Raw genomic sequence first — 15,734 nt, 5'->3', positions numbered from 1 at the left:
AGTCACACTTGCTGAGTTTACAAAACAGCATGTTTTCCCTCAGCTTTTGGAGCACAGCTTTGACGTGGTGTACGTGCTCCTCCACACTGGACGAATAGATGAGGATGTCGTCGATATATACGACCACGTAGATATCCAACTCCTCTCTGAATACCTCATTCAAAAAGTACTGAAAGGCTGCCGGGGCGTTGCACAGACCGAACGGCATGACGAGGTACTCAAAAAGGCCAAACCTGGTCTTAAAGGCGGTCTTCCACTCGTCTCCGTCCCTCATGCGCACCAGATGGTATGCCCCTTTCAAATCCAACTTGGTGTAGATACGAGCTTTCTTGACCTGTTCCAGAAGTACACTGATGAGAGGCAAGGGGTACCGATTTTTTATGGTTATCGCATTCAATGCCCTAAAGTCCACACAGGCTCTCAGCTCCCCATTAGCCTTCGGGATGAAGAAGAGTGGCGAGGCGGCCGGAGACTTGGACGGGCGGATGAATCCTAGCTTGAGGAGTTTATCCAGGTACCCCCGGAGATGCACGTTTTCAGGCTCCGTCAGGGCATACAGCCTGCCGCTGGGAACGCTGGCCCCTGGCACCAGGTCGATCTGGCAGTCAAACTGTCTATGTGGTGGTAGCACTTCCGCCTTCACCTCATCAAATACATCCTCAAAACTGTGATAAGCCTGGGGGAGAGCCACATCTTTTTCTGCCGCTGTAGCCACCGTCTGACTCCCGCTCTCATCTGCGTCATGGGATTCCGTTCTTATTCCACAATGCAGGATGCAATACGGTGACGTCATTTCGATGCGATGTGTTGGCCAATCCACAAAGGGGTTGTGTTTCTGTAGCCACGGCAATCCCAATATGACGCCATATTGGGGCGCTCGGATGATGTTAAAATCGATTTGTTCCAAATGGTTCCTCCCATATCTCATCGGAAGGACCCCCGTGTGCTGTCCGATGGGCCCCGTCACCAATCGCCTTCCGTCTACCGCATAGACGTCTTCGGGTACTGCTTTGGGAAGAAGCACTAGCCCTAGCCTGCATGCCTCGTTGTGGTCCATAAACATGCCAGTGGCCCCTGAATCCACCATGGCCACAACGGGTATCCACTGGTCATGCACTCCCACGTGCACCGTGATAAACAGGTGTCGTTGTCCCTTAGTGACCGAGTTGGAAAGTGAAGGGATGGATGAGTGACTCCGAGATGCCCCTTCTCTGGTCTTGGAGTCCTCTAGTTTTCCGCCGGTATGTCCACCACGGCTGTTACCGACCGGTTGGCCCGATAACGTGACGTCTTCGGTTTGGCAGGGCATTCACGTACGTAGTGGCCTTTTTTGCCACAATATAGGCACAATCCTTGTTTACGGCGTGACTCTTTCTCCGTGGCTGTGAGGCTCGCTCGTATTGCGCTGATGTCCATGGGTTCTCCCTTGGATGCGGTGGAAGTTTCAGGACTTCCCACCGTCACATAGGATGGAAGGGATTTTCCTTTTCTCCCATGATCCCCCTTTCTTTCACTTAGCCTATGTTCCAGCCGTAATACCAGGTTGATAAGGCCCTCACATGTCTTGGGTTGAGGGTCAATATGAGCCACGGCGTCCTTGAGCTCATCGCACAGCCCTTGATGGAAGAGCGCCGTCTGTTTAGCAACAGGCCACTTGGTTTCCGCAACCAGCCTTCGGAACGCGTTGAGATACTGCACCAGGTCGTTGGATCCCTGTCTCAACTCAAGCATTTCACGGTCCGCCGTGTACGAGTCAGCCCTTCTGTCGAATACCTTCAGGAATTCCTCGCGAAAAGCACCCCAATCACATAAGAGGGGGTCGTCCCTGCTCACCAGAGGTACGGCCCATTGTGCCGCGTTTCCAGCCAAATAGGATATAAGGAAAGCCACACGAGCCTGACTCGTGGGGAACGCCTTTGGTTTGCACGATAAATGTAGCGCCACTTGTGTGAGGAATACCTGCACTGTGTTAGGATCCCCACTGTACCTCTCTGGTGTTGCCAAGGGGATGGCTACCGGCATTTCCACTACTACCGCAGGGGTCTGGTTCGTGAGGGAGGTGCTGGGCGTGAGCGGGTCCAATTGGATAGCATCCAGTCTGGCTTTTACATCGGCTGTTTCTTGCCTAGAGGCAGCCACTTCAACTTGCATGGCCGCTAAAGCAGCCAGCACATCATCAAGTGTTGCCATGTCTGTTATCGACCGGGAGACAGTTAGTGTTATTAAGGTCGGATATTTTGTAACGCCCTGAACGTCTCAGGATCGTTTAACAGACACGACAATGAGGACGCAACCACTTGTGAAGGGTTAGTTCTTTTAATGAAGGCAAATAAAATACAAAGAACAAACAAAAGTTATAGTCACTGGAATCCTCCAGGCTAGGTACGTTACCAGCCCACAGCACGGATGGTCCTAACCGTGCTCTGCATATACGCCGATCCCGGCGTATGCCAACAGAGGGCAGAAATGAAATGGCCGACAATGCCAATCGGTAGGCTGTGAGGGGCACGAAGAGTGTTGGGGAGAATCGAGGAGTCAGGGAAACACCCAGCCGGGGTCTCTACCTGAAGGGAGCAGCCGCTCAACCTCTTCCTCAGACTGCACCGGGACGCGGAGTCACCTCCTGGTGATGCGTCACCGATACCCCAATCACAAGCAAGAAGACTGAACCGAGAGCAGCCGCTCGATCGATCCTGTGGACTTCCGAGTCTGTAACGCGGCAAACACCTCCTGGTGTGCGTTACAGCTGGCAGTCCCTGTGTCTCTGGTCGGGCTGGGAGTTACGACTCCAACCAGCAAAAGCGCCACTGCGCTTGGCCTCAGCCGAGTCAAAAAGCGAAGCTCAATGGTTGACCGGTAGAGCTTCCGGGTCCTTCACAGGTGACGATGGGGCAAGACACGGCCCAGGGAGTAACGACTCGACCTACCTCCGTTCTTGCCTTACTGGAGCACCACTCCGGAACACTGCTCTTCACGAAGCAGGTACGTCGGTGTAAACACAATATCCGACAGCCTTGTACCTCCCGGTTCCTCCCTTTATAGGGCGTGTTTTCCTTGAGTTATGTAACAGCTCTCCTGTTTACATAAGGGCGTGTTTCCCTTGAGTTATGTAACAGCTCTCCTGTTTACATAAGGGCGTGTTTCCCTTGAGTTATGTAACAGCTCTCCTGTTTACATAAGGGCGTGTTTCCCTTGAGTTATGTAACAGCTCTCCTGTTTACATAACCTCTCAACCGCTAAGCATCCTGGGAGATGTAGTCCGTTTTCGCTGGTTACCGTTTTCCTCCCCTCGTATGACAGGAATTCTTGACAGTCAGAGAGCGGTGAATTTTCTCCCAGTACTTTTTTGTTCTTTTGTTTCACTGCCCTTCCCTTCCTTACCGGGCTCTTGGTAGTGGTTACTAGTGGTTTGTTTATCACCTTACAAATTACCAAATAAAATATCAATTGAATACTGTCGAGCATAGATTAATTTGTGTGCAGCCACAAAAGCATGACATTATTTCCACTCAGACAGATTTTGTCCCCAATGCTCTAGTTAAATTTATGGGATTATTATTTTGGGATATTTAACAACAGATATTTATAAGTACCCCTCTGTATACAACGTATAGAGTGTGGCAATTAACTCTGACACCCACCAGAACCTTCTCCCAAACCTCTACTAAGGGCTAGACATCTTGGGCTCTTGAGAATTAATTATAGTTTGAAGGCTTCAAGTCATAACAATTTCATAGTATTTTCACCTCAAAGTTTATGAGAAATTAGGCAGACAAATATTTAAGCTAATACGAGATCACTGATTTAGCCACCGTCAAAGAGTGGGTAACCAGCGGGTAAGTCGTGAACGGGGCCTGTTGGACCCCGGGGGACTTGCTGCTAATGGCGCTGCGGCACCATAGACACTTTTGACTAAAACCTGAAGAGTCAAAAGTGAACTCTTGACTATGGCCTAATAGTGAGCATTCCCTAGATGCGGCCACTAGTAAATGAGAAATAACCTCAAACATGTTACACGAAATGGGTGGAACATGGATTTTCCTGACAACTACTAGAGCTCTGACCTCAAGGGGATTGTGTGGTTGCTTCTGAATGTCGTATGTATTTTCATGCGTAGAGTTAGAAATAAAATACTACTTTTTCTTATAAATGCAATTTTGACTGGACATTGATTTATTGTTCGTACTGTTTGCCCTTTGAGTTATGAGTTGGGTTCACTGACCTGTATTTACATCTACCCCGAGGGAGCTTTGACTGTTTGACCACAGCTACCAGTGAGAGTCAGGTGCAGAAGGAGTACTTGGCCCAGCTGCTCTGTATCTATAGTAGGTTGGGCTCCGTACAACAGGAATAAAAGGCCTCAACCACCATGGTTGGGCCCAGTAACCCTTTTGTGCCCAGTGGCCTCTGAAAGGGGTTCTGACAGTCCAACTCAAACAAAATATTACATGCACCTTAGAAATGGAATAGATATACTGTGTCAGAGAGCGGTGAATTTTCTCCCAGTACTTTTTTGTTCTTTTGTTTCACTCCCCTTCCCTTCCTTACCGGGCTCTTGGTAGTGGTTACTAGTGGTTTGTTTATCACCTTACAAATTACCAAATAAAATATCAATTGAATACTGTCGAGCATAGATTAATTTGTGTGCAGCCACAAAAGCATGACATTATTTCCACTCAGACAGATTTTGTCCCCAATGCTCTAGTTAAATTTATGGGATTATTATTTTGGGATATTTAACAACAGATATTTATAAGTACCCCTCTGTATACAACGTATAGAGTGTGGCAATTAACTCTGACACCCACCAGAACCTTCTCCCAAACCTCTACTAAGGGCTAGACATCTTGGGCTCTTGAGAATTAATTATAGTTTGAAGGCTTCAAGTCATAACAATTTCATAGTGTTTTCACCTCAAAGTTTATGAGAAATTAGGCAGACAAATATTTAAGCTAATACGAGATCACTGATTTAGCCACCGTCAAAAAGTGGGTAACCAGCGGGTAAGTCGTGAACGGGGCCTGTTGGACCCCGGGGGACTTGCTGCTAATGGCGCTGCGGCACCATAGACACTTTTGACTAAAACCTGAAGAGTCAAAAGTGAACTCTTGACTATGGCCTAATAGTGAGCATTCCCTAGATGCGGCCACTAGTAAATGAGAAATAACCTCAAACATGTTACACGAAATGGGTGGAACATGGATTTTCCTGACAACTACTAGAGCTCTGACCTCAAGGGGATTGTGTGGTTGCTTCTGAATGTCGTATGTATTTTCATGTGTAGAGTTAGAAATAAAATACTACTTTTTCTTATAAATGCAATTTTGACTGGACACTGATTTATTGTTCGTACTGTTTGCTCTTTGAGTTATGAGTTGGGTTCACTGACCTGTATTTACATCTACCCCGAGGGAGCTTTGACTTGTTGACCACAGCTACCAGTGAGAGTCAGGTGCAGAAGGAGTACTTGGCCCAGCTGCTCTGTATCTATAGTAGGTTGGGCTCCGTACAACAGGAATAAAAGGCCTCAACCACCATGGTTGGGCCCAGTAACCCTTTTGGTGCCCAGTGGCCTCTGAAAGGGGTTCTGACAGTCCAACTCAAACGAAATATTACATGCACCTTAGAAATGGAATAGGTATACTGTGTCAGAGAGCGGTGAATTTTCTCGCAGTACTTTTTTGTTCTTTTGTTTCACTCCCCTTCCCTTCCTTACAGGACTCTCGGTAGTGGTTACTAGTGGTTTGTTTATCACCTTACAAATTACCAAATAAAAAATCAGTTGAATACTGTCGAGCATAGATTAATTTGTGTGCAGCCACAAAAGCATGACATTATTTCCACTCAGATGGTTTTTGTCCCCAATGCTCTAGTTAAACCTATGGGATTAATATTTTGGAGTATTTAACAACAGATATTTATAAGTGCCCCTCTGTATACAACGTATAGAGTGTGGCAATTAACTCTGACGCCCACCAGAACCTTCTCCCAAACCTCTACTAAGGGCTAGACATCTTGGGCTCTTGAGAATTGAATATAGTTTGAAGGCTTCAAGTCATAACAATTTCATAGTGTTTTCACCTCAAAGTTTATGAGAAATTAGGCAAACAAATATTTAAGCTAATACGAGATCACTGATTTAGCCACCGTCAAAAAGTGGGTAACCAGTTTTTTTTTTAAAATGAATCAACTTCAAGCTATTGATATTGTCACGTGCTTCAGACAACTTTAGTATGTCTGTCAGGGCTTACAGTTATATAAAATACACCTCACATTGCATTATTTGTAGCATCTGTAAACAGATTCTGATCTTGGTCGGAATTGGTTTTCTGAACTGTATTTCCCAGTAGCTCAGTGTCTGCCCTTTCCAAGTCTATCCAGTTTCATTGTCTTCTGCAGGAAGAGTGGGCTGTGTGAAAAACCAAGTGGGCCCCCCAGTTGTGGGTGCTTCTCTCGCTTGAAAACTTCTTTTTCATAACATTCTGTTCTTAAAATGGACTTCCCTCATATTCGTTCCGGTCTCTTCTTTTCCATTCCTTTTGAATTGTCCATGATACAGCTGATATTTCCGGATTCATAAACAATGGTCCTCTCTGCATGATACAGTATTATGTTAATGACTTTCCGATATCCTTCACTCGTTATTTCTAAGGTTAAGAAAACTCAATTCCAGTATCTAGAAGTAATTTCGGTTGTTTTCCTCACGTTTTGTTTGATATTTTCAGGTATAAACATTCACAGGGTGCAACCATTCTTGTCTTTCCCTGCACTCTATTTATTAGTCGTTAAGGCACTTTCCATTCATTGTCTTATCTGAATTTGTTGCCATATCACCAGAGTAACGCATATACCATTGCTTCGACCAGCCTTTGGTGTAAAAATGTGAGGGATACATTTGTGTGCCCTTGTATTGCGATCTCCTGGCTGGAGATAAACTTCTGGATTACCTCACGTGTGTTTTTGGATTTGTGCTTCCCTCACTTTCTTCTTTTTATGTGCTTGATTGAGGCAGTTTCCCACTTTGCAAACCTGGGGCATAGAGGTGAACATATACCTTTTGCAAGAATGCATATTTAGGTGTAGTCATCCAGAGACGAATTTCACAACACATGCTGCCCCATACTCACCCTTTGGCGCCAAGTGTTGATATCAATTAAGTTATGAACACATAGGACTGTGTCATTGACCAACATCACTTTAATGAAACCGTGAGGCAATTCTGCGTGTTGCCACGCCTCTTATTTCATCTCCAAGGAGGTGTCCCCTTCCATAGCTTCCCATCCCCCAAGATGATGATGTCACATGTTAACCACAGCACATAATGTAAAATCTCAGATCATAGGATGGCAAGGTAAAAAAGAGGTTCACAGCTGCTAGCGGTTAAAATCGTAAAGTTAGCAGCTTATACATTTCGGGCCCGATTCACAGAACTAACTTAAGACAAAATCCTAAACTTACTACTTTTGGTATTCACAGAAGGCATTTAGTAGTAATAAAGTTAGGATTTTGTCTTAAGTCTGTCTTAAGTCTGTTTTAAGTTTGTCCTAAGTTTGTCTTAAGTCTGTCTTAAGTCTGTCTTAAGTTTGTCTTAAGTCTGTCTTAAGTCTGTCTTAAGTCTGTCTTAAGTCTGTCCTACTACTTTCGGTATTCACAGAAGGCATTTAGTAGTAGTAAAGTTAGGATTTTGTCTTAAGTTTGACTTAAGTTTGACTTAAGACAGACTTAAGACAGACTTAAGACAGTCTTAAGACAAACTTAAGACAAACTTAAGACAGACTTAAGACAGACTTAAGACAGACTTAAGACAAACTTAGGACAGACTTAAGACAAACTTAAGACAAAATCCAAACTTTACTTCTACTAAATGCCTTCTGTGAATACCAAAAGTAGTATATTTAGGATTTTATCTTAAGTTAGTTCTGTGAATCGGGCCCTTCTATTTCTAAGCCATGACTTTCAATTTTGAAGAGAGCATCTCTAGAGTGTTAGCAGAAGTGAAGGTTAATAATGTAGATATACAAAATATTCTTATTCTTTTGTTATCATACATATAAATTCAACATGGCTCCTGAGAGGATGCGGTTCTTAAATAAATATGTATAAATGCTGTGTAAATAATACACGTAACCAGGCTCATCATTCAGCTTTAAATGTTTTCTTGAAATAATGAGAACATGTTTTTTTACTTGTAGGGACATATTTAAGGAAAAACTGTTTAAATCTAGTTTGAAACTCTAAGAAATATATGTGAATGTTTTAAAGACTTGATAACAAAGAAAATAAATTAACTTAGGAGTTGCAAATGTGCAAATGGTGTAGTTGCATAAATGCCCACAATGGCCCAGGTAAAATCCCAAAATTCAAATAGATATATTTTGTACATTTCCCATATTAACTGTTTACTTAATGTATTGAAAATTGTATTGCTGGCTGTTTTATTCTTACACTGTGACAATGCAGTTGCTATTGTGAAGAAATTTAATGTTTACATGCTGGTGGCTCCCCTTTTTATTTCTCATCTCTGCAAGGTAATGACAGAATATTCACATGAATAGGCACTCTTTTCATCTCTGGTCCATGGGGAAAATCTAGCTGTCTTTCCAGTTCATATATTTTTTTAATTCTCAAATAAAACCCATACATATGTATGCATACATTGAGGGACTAAGAGTCAGCAGCCATCATCGATTGGTCTGTTACATTGTCATTCATATTTTGCTTCCTCCCACCTGAGAATATAGATGGGGCAGAGGGTCAGCCTCATTCAGAAACTGGCTCCTGTCTGTGTGAGTAATGGCATTTTGCTTGTACACTATGTGCGCATCCGTCTTTAAAATAGCCCCTTCGGTGTGAGGGTTGGTGGGTTAATGTGCCCTTTCTTTTTAAATAAACACTACTTGCTCCTTTTATAGATTTTTTTTTTTACTTTGGCAAAGGCCCAGCACATTTTCAGACACTACTACCAGGCCTCTCACTTCTGCTTGCAGTGCCCTGCATCCCACACAGATACAGATATGTCTGCCATTTTAGAATGAGGTCACCGTTTTTTAGGTTGAGCTTTCGAGACCTCTTGTATATACTTTAGTATATACTTAAATGTGTATGTACTTTGTGGGCTCTGGAGATCAGACCTAGGACTTGTCTACTTCCACTTAGGGACTTTTTTTCTGTTCAACTGCCTCTGTTTAACTGTCTTGATTGAAAACTCCCAGTAGAGGCCAGTAAAATACTAGAATTGCTTTTTGCTTGTTCAACTGCCACTATTTAACTGTCTTAATAAAAAAACAACCAGTAGAGGTCAGTAAAATACCAGTATTGCTTTCTGCTGAGGGACTTTCTTTTTTAATTTTTCCTGGCAACTGCCTCTATTTAACTTTCTTGATAGAACACGACCAGCAGAGGTCAGTAAAATACCAGAATCACTTTAGCATTCTCTAGATTCCAGTCCTTAGAAATTGTCTTCCATGAGCACCCGCAGAAAATAATATTTTTTTTAAATCTTGTATTTTCAGTGATGTGACCACCGAAGGCCCTGGTTTTATATTAAAAACAGAGCTTTGGACTATACTGTTTCCCGCTGAAAAGCAATATTTCTCTCCATGTGTTCCCATACCTGGCATGTCACGCAGCTTGGTGCTTACTTTCCCTCCATGTTAAAGAACGGTAGATGTTTCAGCACCCAGGCTAGTGTGCTGCATAGCTAAATACATACAAGGTCCCAAAGGCGAGACCGATTGCATTGCAAATGCTTGTTATTATTAGTATAGTATTCAAAACTATTTCAAGATGGATGCTGGTGCATGCGTACTCCTGCATATGAACATCTTTGAATGGTTATGGAATCCTTTATTAATAATAAAGAATGGGAGAAATCATTTTGAGATGCCTGCCACCGTTAATCAAGCATTATCAAAGTTATTAGCTCTGTTAGCGGCTGGTAAAGGTGAAACTGTTACATTACTTGTATATTCCTTTCTTATTTATGTCCCTTCCCCTTTAATTCCCTTGTGTACTTTTGAACCTGACACCTGCCATGCAGTTAACTGTGATCGCACCTAGAATTGTTATCAACTTCATTCCATTCCTGCCTTTATGCTGAACAGTACTGTGCCTTGTGGATTAAACATCTTTAACCTTCACCTGGATTGTCTGCCTCCTTTTTATGGATTTTACACTGGCAACAAGTTAAACGTGTACCTGCTACTTCTTCAGGCACGGTAGTGGTACAACTACATTTTGGGATTTTTTTTTGTAAACTTTGCACATCGTCACTGGATTACTACTTGGAAATTACTGCATTTCGTGCTTTATGTGGATAGACTGTTTTATTACCCACCACCGTCGTTTCCTGGACTCCGTATCCTTGACTGCCGTCAAGAAATTGATTTTTGAGTGTTTATTGCAAAATTGGCTCCCCGCATCATTCAATTGCTTCCTACCGGCTCTGGTTGCTCCTGACCCCTCCCCTCGGGCTCTGACGCCTTTAGGAGACGCTATTTAGGACGCTGGACGCCCGGCCGTGCAGCGGACGCGCGCCGAAGGTGCGCCAAAGGCAAGCCCGTCTGCGCCCGTCCGCGCCCGAAGTCGCCCAGTGCCAGAAACCCTATATTTTCTGTTATATCATATAGTAGGACTGAGCTGTTCGCCTTAAATACTGGTGAGTGCATTCCCCCTGTAAAAATGGCACCTAGTGATATTTGTAAAGCTAATGGGTGTGGGCTATGCCCCCTGAAACTTCTTGATCAACCTGTTAGATGCTTTCAGCAGTATGAAGCTGCAAACATGGAGGGACATTTGGGTCCCATACACCAGAACCACGATGTAGGGAACGGCATGCAAGGACAGCACATCCATTCAGATGTATCTCCCCATGATCTTCAAGCCTATAATACCTATCCTTCATTTTTTAGCGGCAAGCTAATCAAGGGTATTCTACTAAACACCAGATCCATGGGAAAGCACAAATACGAATTAGCGGACTTGATTCTGGCGGCTCATCCTGACCTGGAGTTCCTTACAGAAACTTGGGCCAGTGAGACTTCTGACCCTGACTGGAATGTTGCGGTCCCCGCTGATTACTCAGTGGTTCATGTAGACAGGACTGGTACCAAAGGTGGAGGGATCGCTATTATATATCGATCATGTCTCACCGTACAGATACTGCCTCAGCTCGCGGTAGAAGCGGAGGCTTTAACCTTTGTCATTAAGTACAAAGATTTGGAACTTTTTAATGGGTTACTAATATACCGACCACCGGGGGAAAGGTCCCCGTTTATAAAAGCTCTTCAGGCATTTTTAGAATCCTGTTTGGATTATCCCACTTTCACCATTCTGGGTGATTTTAACTTTCATCTAGAGGCCAATAGTAACTCTGATACTTCTAAGTTGGTGGATAATCTGGCAATTACGGCCTCAAACAACTAGTTGAAGAACCTACACATATAGCCGGACATATACTGGACGGCATTTTTACCAATCACGAGCAGCTTCTAGTTGAGAGTGTCCTACCCACCCTATGGTCTGACCACTCTACTATCCACTTCAGTATAAAACTTCCATCAGTAATGAGAGGTCGAAGACGAAGGGTAGACATATCTAAGTCCCGTCCCTGGAAAGAAATTAGAAAGAATGAGTTGCTGACCACTTTGGAGACTGAGTCACCTAAGGTGTCGTCTGACATCAACACCTCAGCATATAATTTCGAAGAATGGCTGAGATCAGCTGTGAATTTGCTTGCTCCGGAAGTTATTAAATCTTCCCACAATAAAAGGATTACTTCACCTTGGTATACGCATGAGTTGCGGCAAATAAAAATAATGTGTAGACGTAAGGAGCGAATGTGGAGATCTGATTATAGTTTGGAGCATAAGAAAGGGTATAATAGTATACTGGAAGAGTATAAGGCAGTGATAAAACAGGCGAAATCAGTATATTATACCACAAAGATCACAGAGGCTACCAACTCCTCTAAAGAGCTGTTTAAAACAGTAGCAGAGCTAGCTAAGGGTCCAGGTGATGAGAGGTTTCAGCCAGACCAAAGCTTTGTGGAACAACTGTCTTTGTTCTTCCAGAATAAAGTACAGACGGTATACAATTCTCTGCTGACTACTGTAGGTGCTCAACAACACCTGACTGTTCCATCCCGAGTAACCGGGATCTCCCACATAAGCTAGCTCACTATGTCCCCCTGGAAGAGGACCAAGTGGTCAACTTGCTGCTCCAGACGAAGTCTGGTTCTCCATTGGACCCTTGTCCCCCGTATATCCTACATCTATTGCGCCACAAGATCAGTTCCTTTTTGACACCTCTTATTAACGCCATCACTGCCTCTGGGGTATTTCCCACGCCGTGGAAAAAAGCTTGTATTAGGCCTATTTTGAAGAAACCTACATTAGACCCTTTAGATGTAAAGCACTATCGGCCAATTTCCTGTCTTCCATTACCTGCTAAGATTCTGGAAAAAGCTGTTAATTTACAATTAACGGACTATCTGGATAGGAACAACTTGTTGGATCCCACACAGCATGGTTTCCGTTCGTCTCACTCCACTGAATCTGCATTGCTCATGGCTACTGAACAGATTCGGAAGGTGATGGATGGGGGAGGTAGAGCCATACTGCTCGATCTGACCGCAGCCTTCGATACTGTAAACCATTCGGTGCTGGTGCAGCGACTGAAGGAAGTGGGCATTGTAAATAAGGCCTTAACCTTACTCACCTCCTTCCTAACATCGCAAGAGCAACAGATTAATTGGAATGGTGTTCAATCGGGATTATTCAAGCTCCCGTGCGGAGTACCGCAGGGCTCTGCATTGTCTCCGACTCTTTTTAATCTATATGTCAGACCTCTGGCACAGGTTATCACTGAACATGGTTTAATGTTGGTGTCGTATGCTGACGACACTCAATTAGTGGTCTCCATGTTTCAGAATGTCGAGCAAACAGCTGAGAGGTTCCGGAACTGTCTTACTGATGTAATGGCGTGGATGACAGGGAACTTCCTGAAGATAAATACTGATAAGACCGAGGTCATAGAGTTTGGCCAACTTCCTTCCATCTGGAGCCAAACTTGGTGGCCCCCTGAGGCAGGCTCATGTCCAGTCCCGGTAATCAGGGCAAGGAACTTGGGAGTGGTACTGGCTAAAGATCTAAAGTACGCCTCTCAAGTCAATCAAGTCACCTCAGCCTGCTTCTTTACTTTGAAAATCTTACGGAAGATTCTACCTTTTATCCCATTGTCTCTCCGTAAAACGGTGGTGGGAGCCCTTGTCCTTTCAAAAGTGGACTATTGTAATGCGCTTTATCTCGGGATAGGTAAGGGACAGATGAAAAAACTCCAATCCCTCCAGAACGCGGCAGCGCGACTACTTCACGACCTGCCCAAACATCATCCGACCTCAGCAGTTATCAAACAGCTGCACTGGCTTCCAGTAGGCTAGAGGGTAAAATTAAAATCTCTTTGTCTGGTGCATAAGGCAATTTATGGGGGTGGAGCCTTGGACATTCAATTGATGTTTCCCATGTACCGACCCGCTCGTACCCTTAGATCTGCTAATGTAGGGCTGGTCTGTGTCCCCAGAATTAAAAGAGCTAGATGGGGTGGAGCTGGCTTTTCATATCAAGCCTCCAATTTGTGGAACTCTCTTCCGGAGGTTGTCAGGCTGGAACCTAATAGGTTTCTATTTAGAAAAAAGATAAAGACCTTCCTTTTTCCAAGCCCCTAGGGCTTCGCGCTGTGTGTTTGGTCCTCTTAGCGCCAAGACGCCACGGCATAAGCGCGCTTTATAAATGTTTCAGTCAGTCAGTCAGTCAATTGCTAACTGTAGGCATTGGAAGCCTCACCGTGTCATTAAATCCCCACGCGAAGACCTCGGCGGAGGAAAACACAGCACATTCTACACAACGTTTCTGTTGCCAAGCTACAAGTTTCTCTGACGGGTCTGCCCTGAAACCTTGCTGATGGTCCTGACCATGCTGCATCACTACGTCCCGCAACATGTCGTAATTACGTCATCACGTTGCGTGGGATGCCACCATTTTGAATTATTTTTTCACTTTTCTTGGAAATTACGTCGATGCGCACGATTGTGTACTTGGTACGGACCAGAAAAGTTATACAGCATCGATGCACACGCATGCGCACTGAATGCTCATTACCCTGATGACAGAAACAACGCTAGCCCTTACTGATATACAAATATTGTTGCTGGCTTTTTCACATTGCGCCGATGTGCATGGCTTGGAAGGTACTGTAACTTCATTTCGCGCTGATGTGCACAGCGTTAAAGGTATTTTGACTGCACATGCACATCACGCTGATGTGCAAAGCTTTAAAAGTAATTGAACTGTGAATGCATATCACACTGATGTGCACAGCTATTACATTTATTGTTCATTCCAATTGTACTATAAATCTTTAGCTTACTGCCACCATTTATATTAGCCACAATTTCATTTTATATTACTCTGTTAGAAATATCCCATATGTTACTGCTCCCTAGTAACTATATTAGTAGGATATTTTATACAATTAACTATTCAATTCGAACCTCCTGCTAAGTTTCTACAAACTAAGGGTGACCCTCCTATTCCTTGGTCTAGGTGGAAGGAGGAGTTTTTAACCTACATGAAGGCCATTGATGGGGATAGGATGGGGAATGAAAGAAAAAAAACAAAATTCTTCTTCATTGCTTAGATTCTGAGAGTCAGGCGGTGTTCAGGACTATACCAGCTGTCCAAGGTGAGTTAAGTACCTATGATGAGGCACTTGTATGTATGGAAACTAGGTTTAAGCCTACCACCAGTATAGCACTTAACAGATATATATTTTACACGCGCTCACAAAGGGAGTCAAAATCCTTTGATGATTTTTAAACTGCCCTCAGACCACTCGTGGTTTCATGTAATTTTGGTGTTATAGCAGATGAGATGATCAGGGACCAAATAATCGTTAATGTGAGAAACAAAAAACCACAAGAACAGTTGTGGGTTTTGGGTAATCCAAATTTACATGACACCATAGCCACTGCTAAGGTGTTCGAACAGTCCGAAAAGTGGATGAAAACTATTGAGGATGTGAACTCTAAGGGCGACAAATCTGATAAAACTATGGACGAAATTTGTGCTGTAAGTAATCCTCATAAAGTTCCTCAGATGGGAAAAAATGGTGACAGAATTATAGTATGCTATAGGTGTGGTAGCTCCACCCACGTTGCTTCCTTCAAATTTTGTCCAGCCATCAGGAAAGAATGCATTAAATGTGGGAGACTAGGACATTTTGCTAGGGCGTGTAAGGATGACAGGAAGAGAATAATTTGCAAAGGGAGGGCATTTTCCGCAAAGAATAATGAAGTCTCCTGTGTGAGATGTGCCCAATTTTCTGATGATTACTCCTCTAGTGAAAAGGGGATTGTTGTATCTGTTGTGAATGTTTGTACTCTCGAAGGAGAAGTTTTGAACTCCCCCAAATGTGTTGTTCGTTTCTTGAACAAAAACCTAGAACTCATGGCAGATTCCGGCTCTCCTTGGTCGATTGTTACTGAGAGTTATTGCAATGAAAAGTTTGGTAATGCTGTGTCTACCAAAGATCTGTGTCTTTCAGATGTCATTGCTCAAGGGGTATATCGCATCTGAAGTTATGTTTAAAGTGAGAATTGCCTTTATTAAATTATATGTTGCAAAAAAGGGAGTGAACGTGTTGGGGTGGAGAGACCAATGGAGATTAGGGATTATACT

The 15,734-nt window shown here is 43.7% G+C and overlaps 1 protein-coding gene across 1 annotated transcript in view; it reads left to right on the top strand.

Annotated features, from left to right (window-relative positions):
• Positions 1–15,734, top strand: part of TMC5 (transmembrane channel like 5) — a 524,224-nt gene that overhangs the window by 456,661 nt on the left and 51,829 nt on the right. The window lies entirely within an intron of this gene.

The sequence above is a fragment of the Triturus cristatus genome, chromosome 10 (assembly GCF_964204655.1).
Source record: "Triturus cristatus chromosome 10, aTriCri1.1, whole genome shotgun sequence".
Lineage (NCBI taxonomy): Eukaryota > Metazoa > Chordata > Amphibia > Caudata > Salamandridae > Triturus > Triturus cristatus.
Note: the sequence above shows the minus strand (reverse complement) of the source record. Positions and strands in the feature narration are given on the sequence as shown.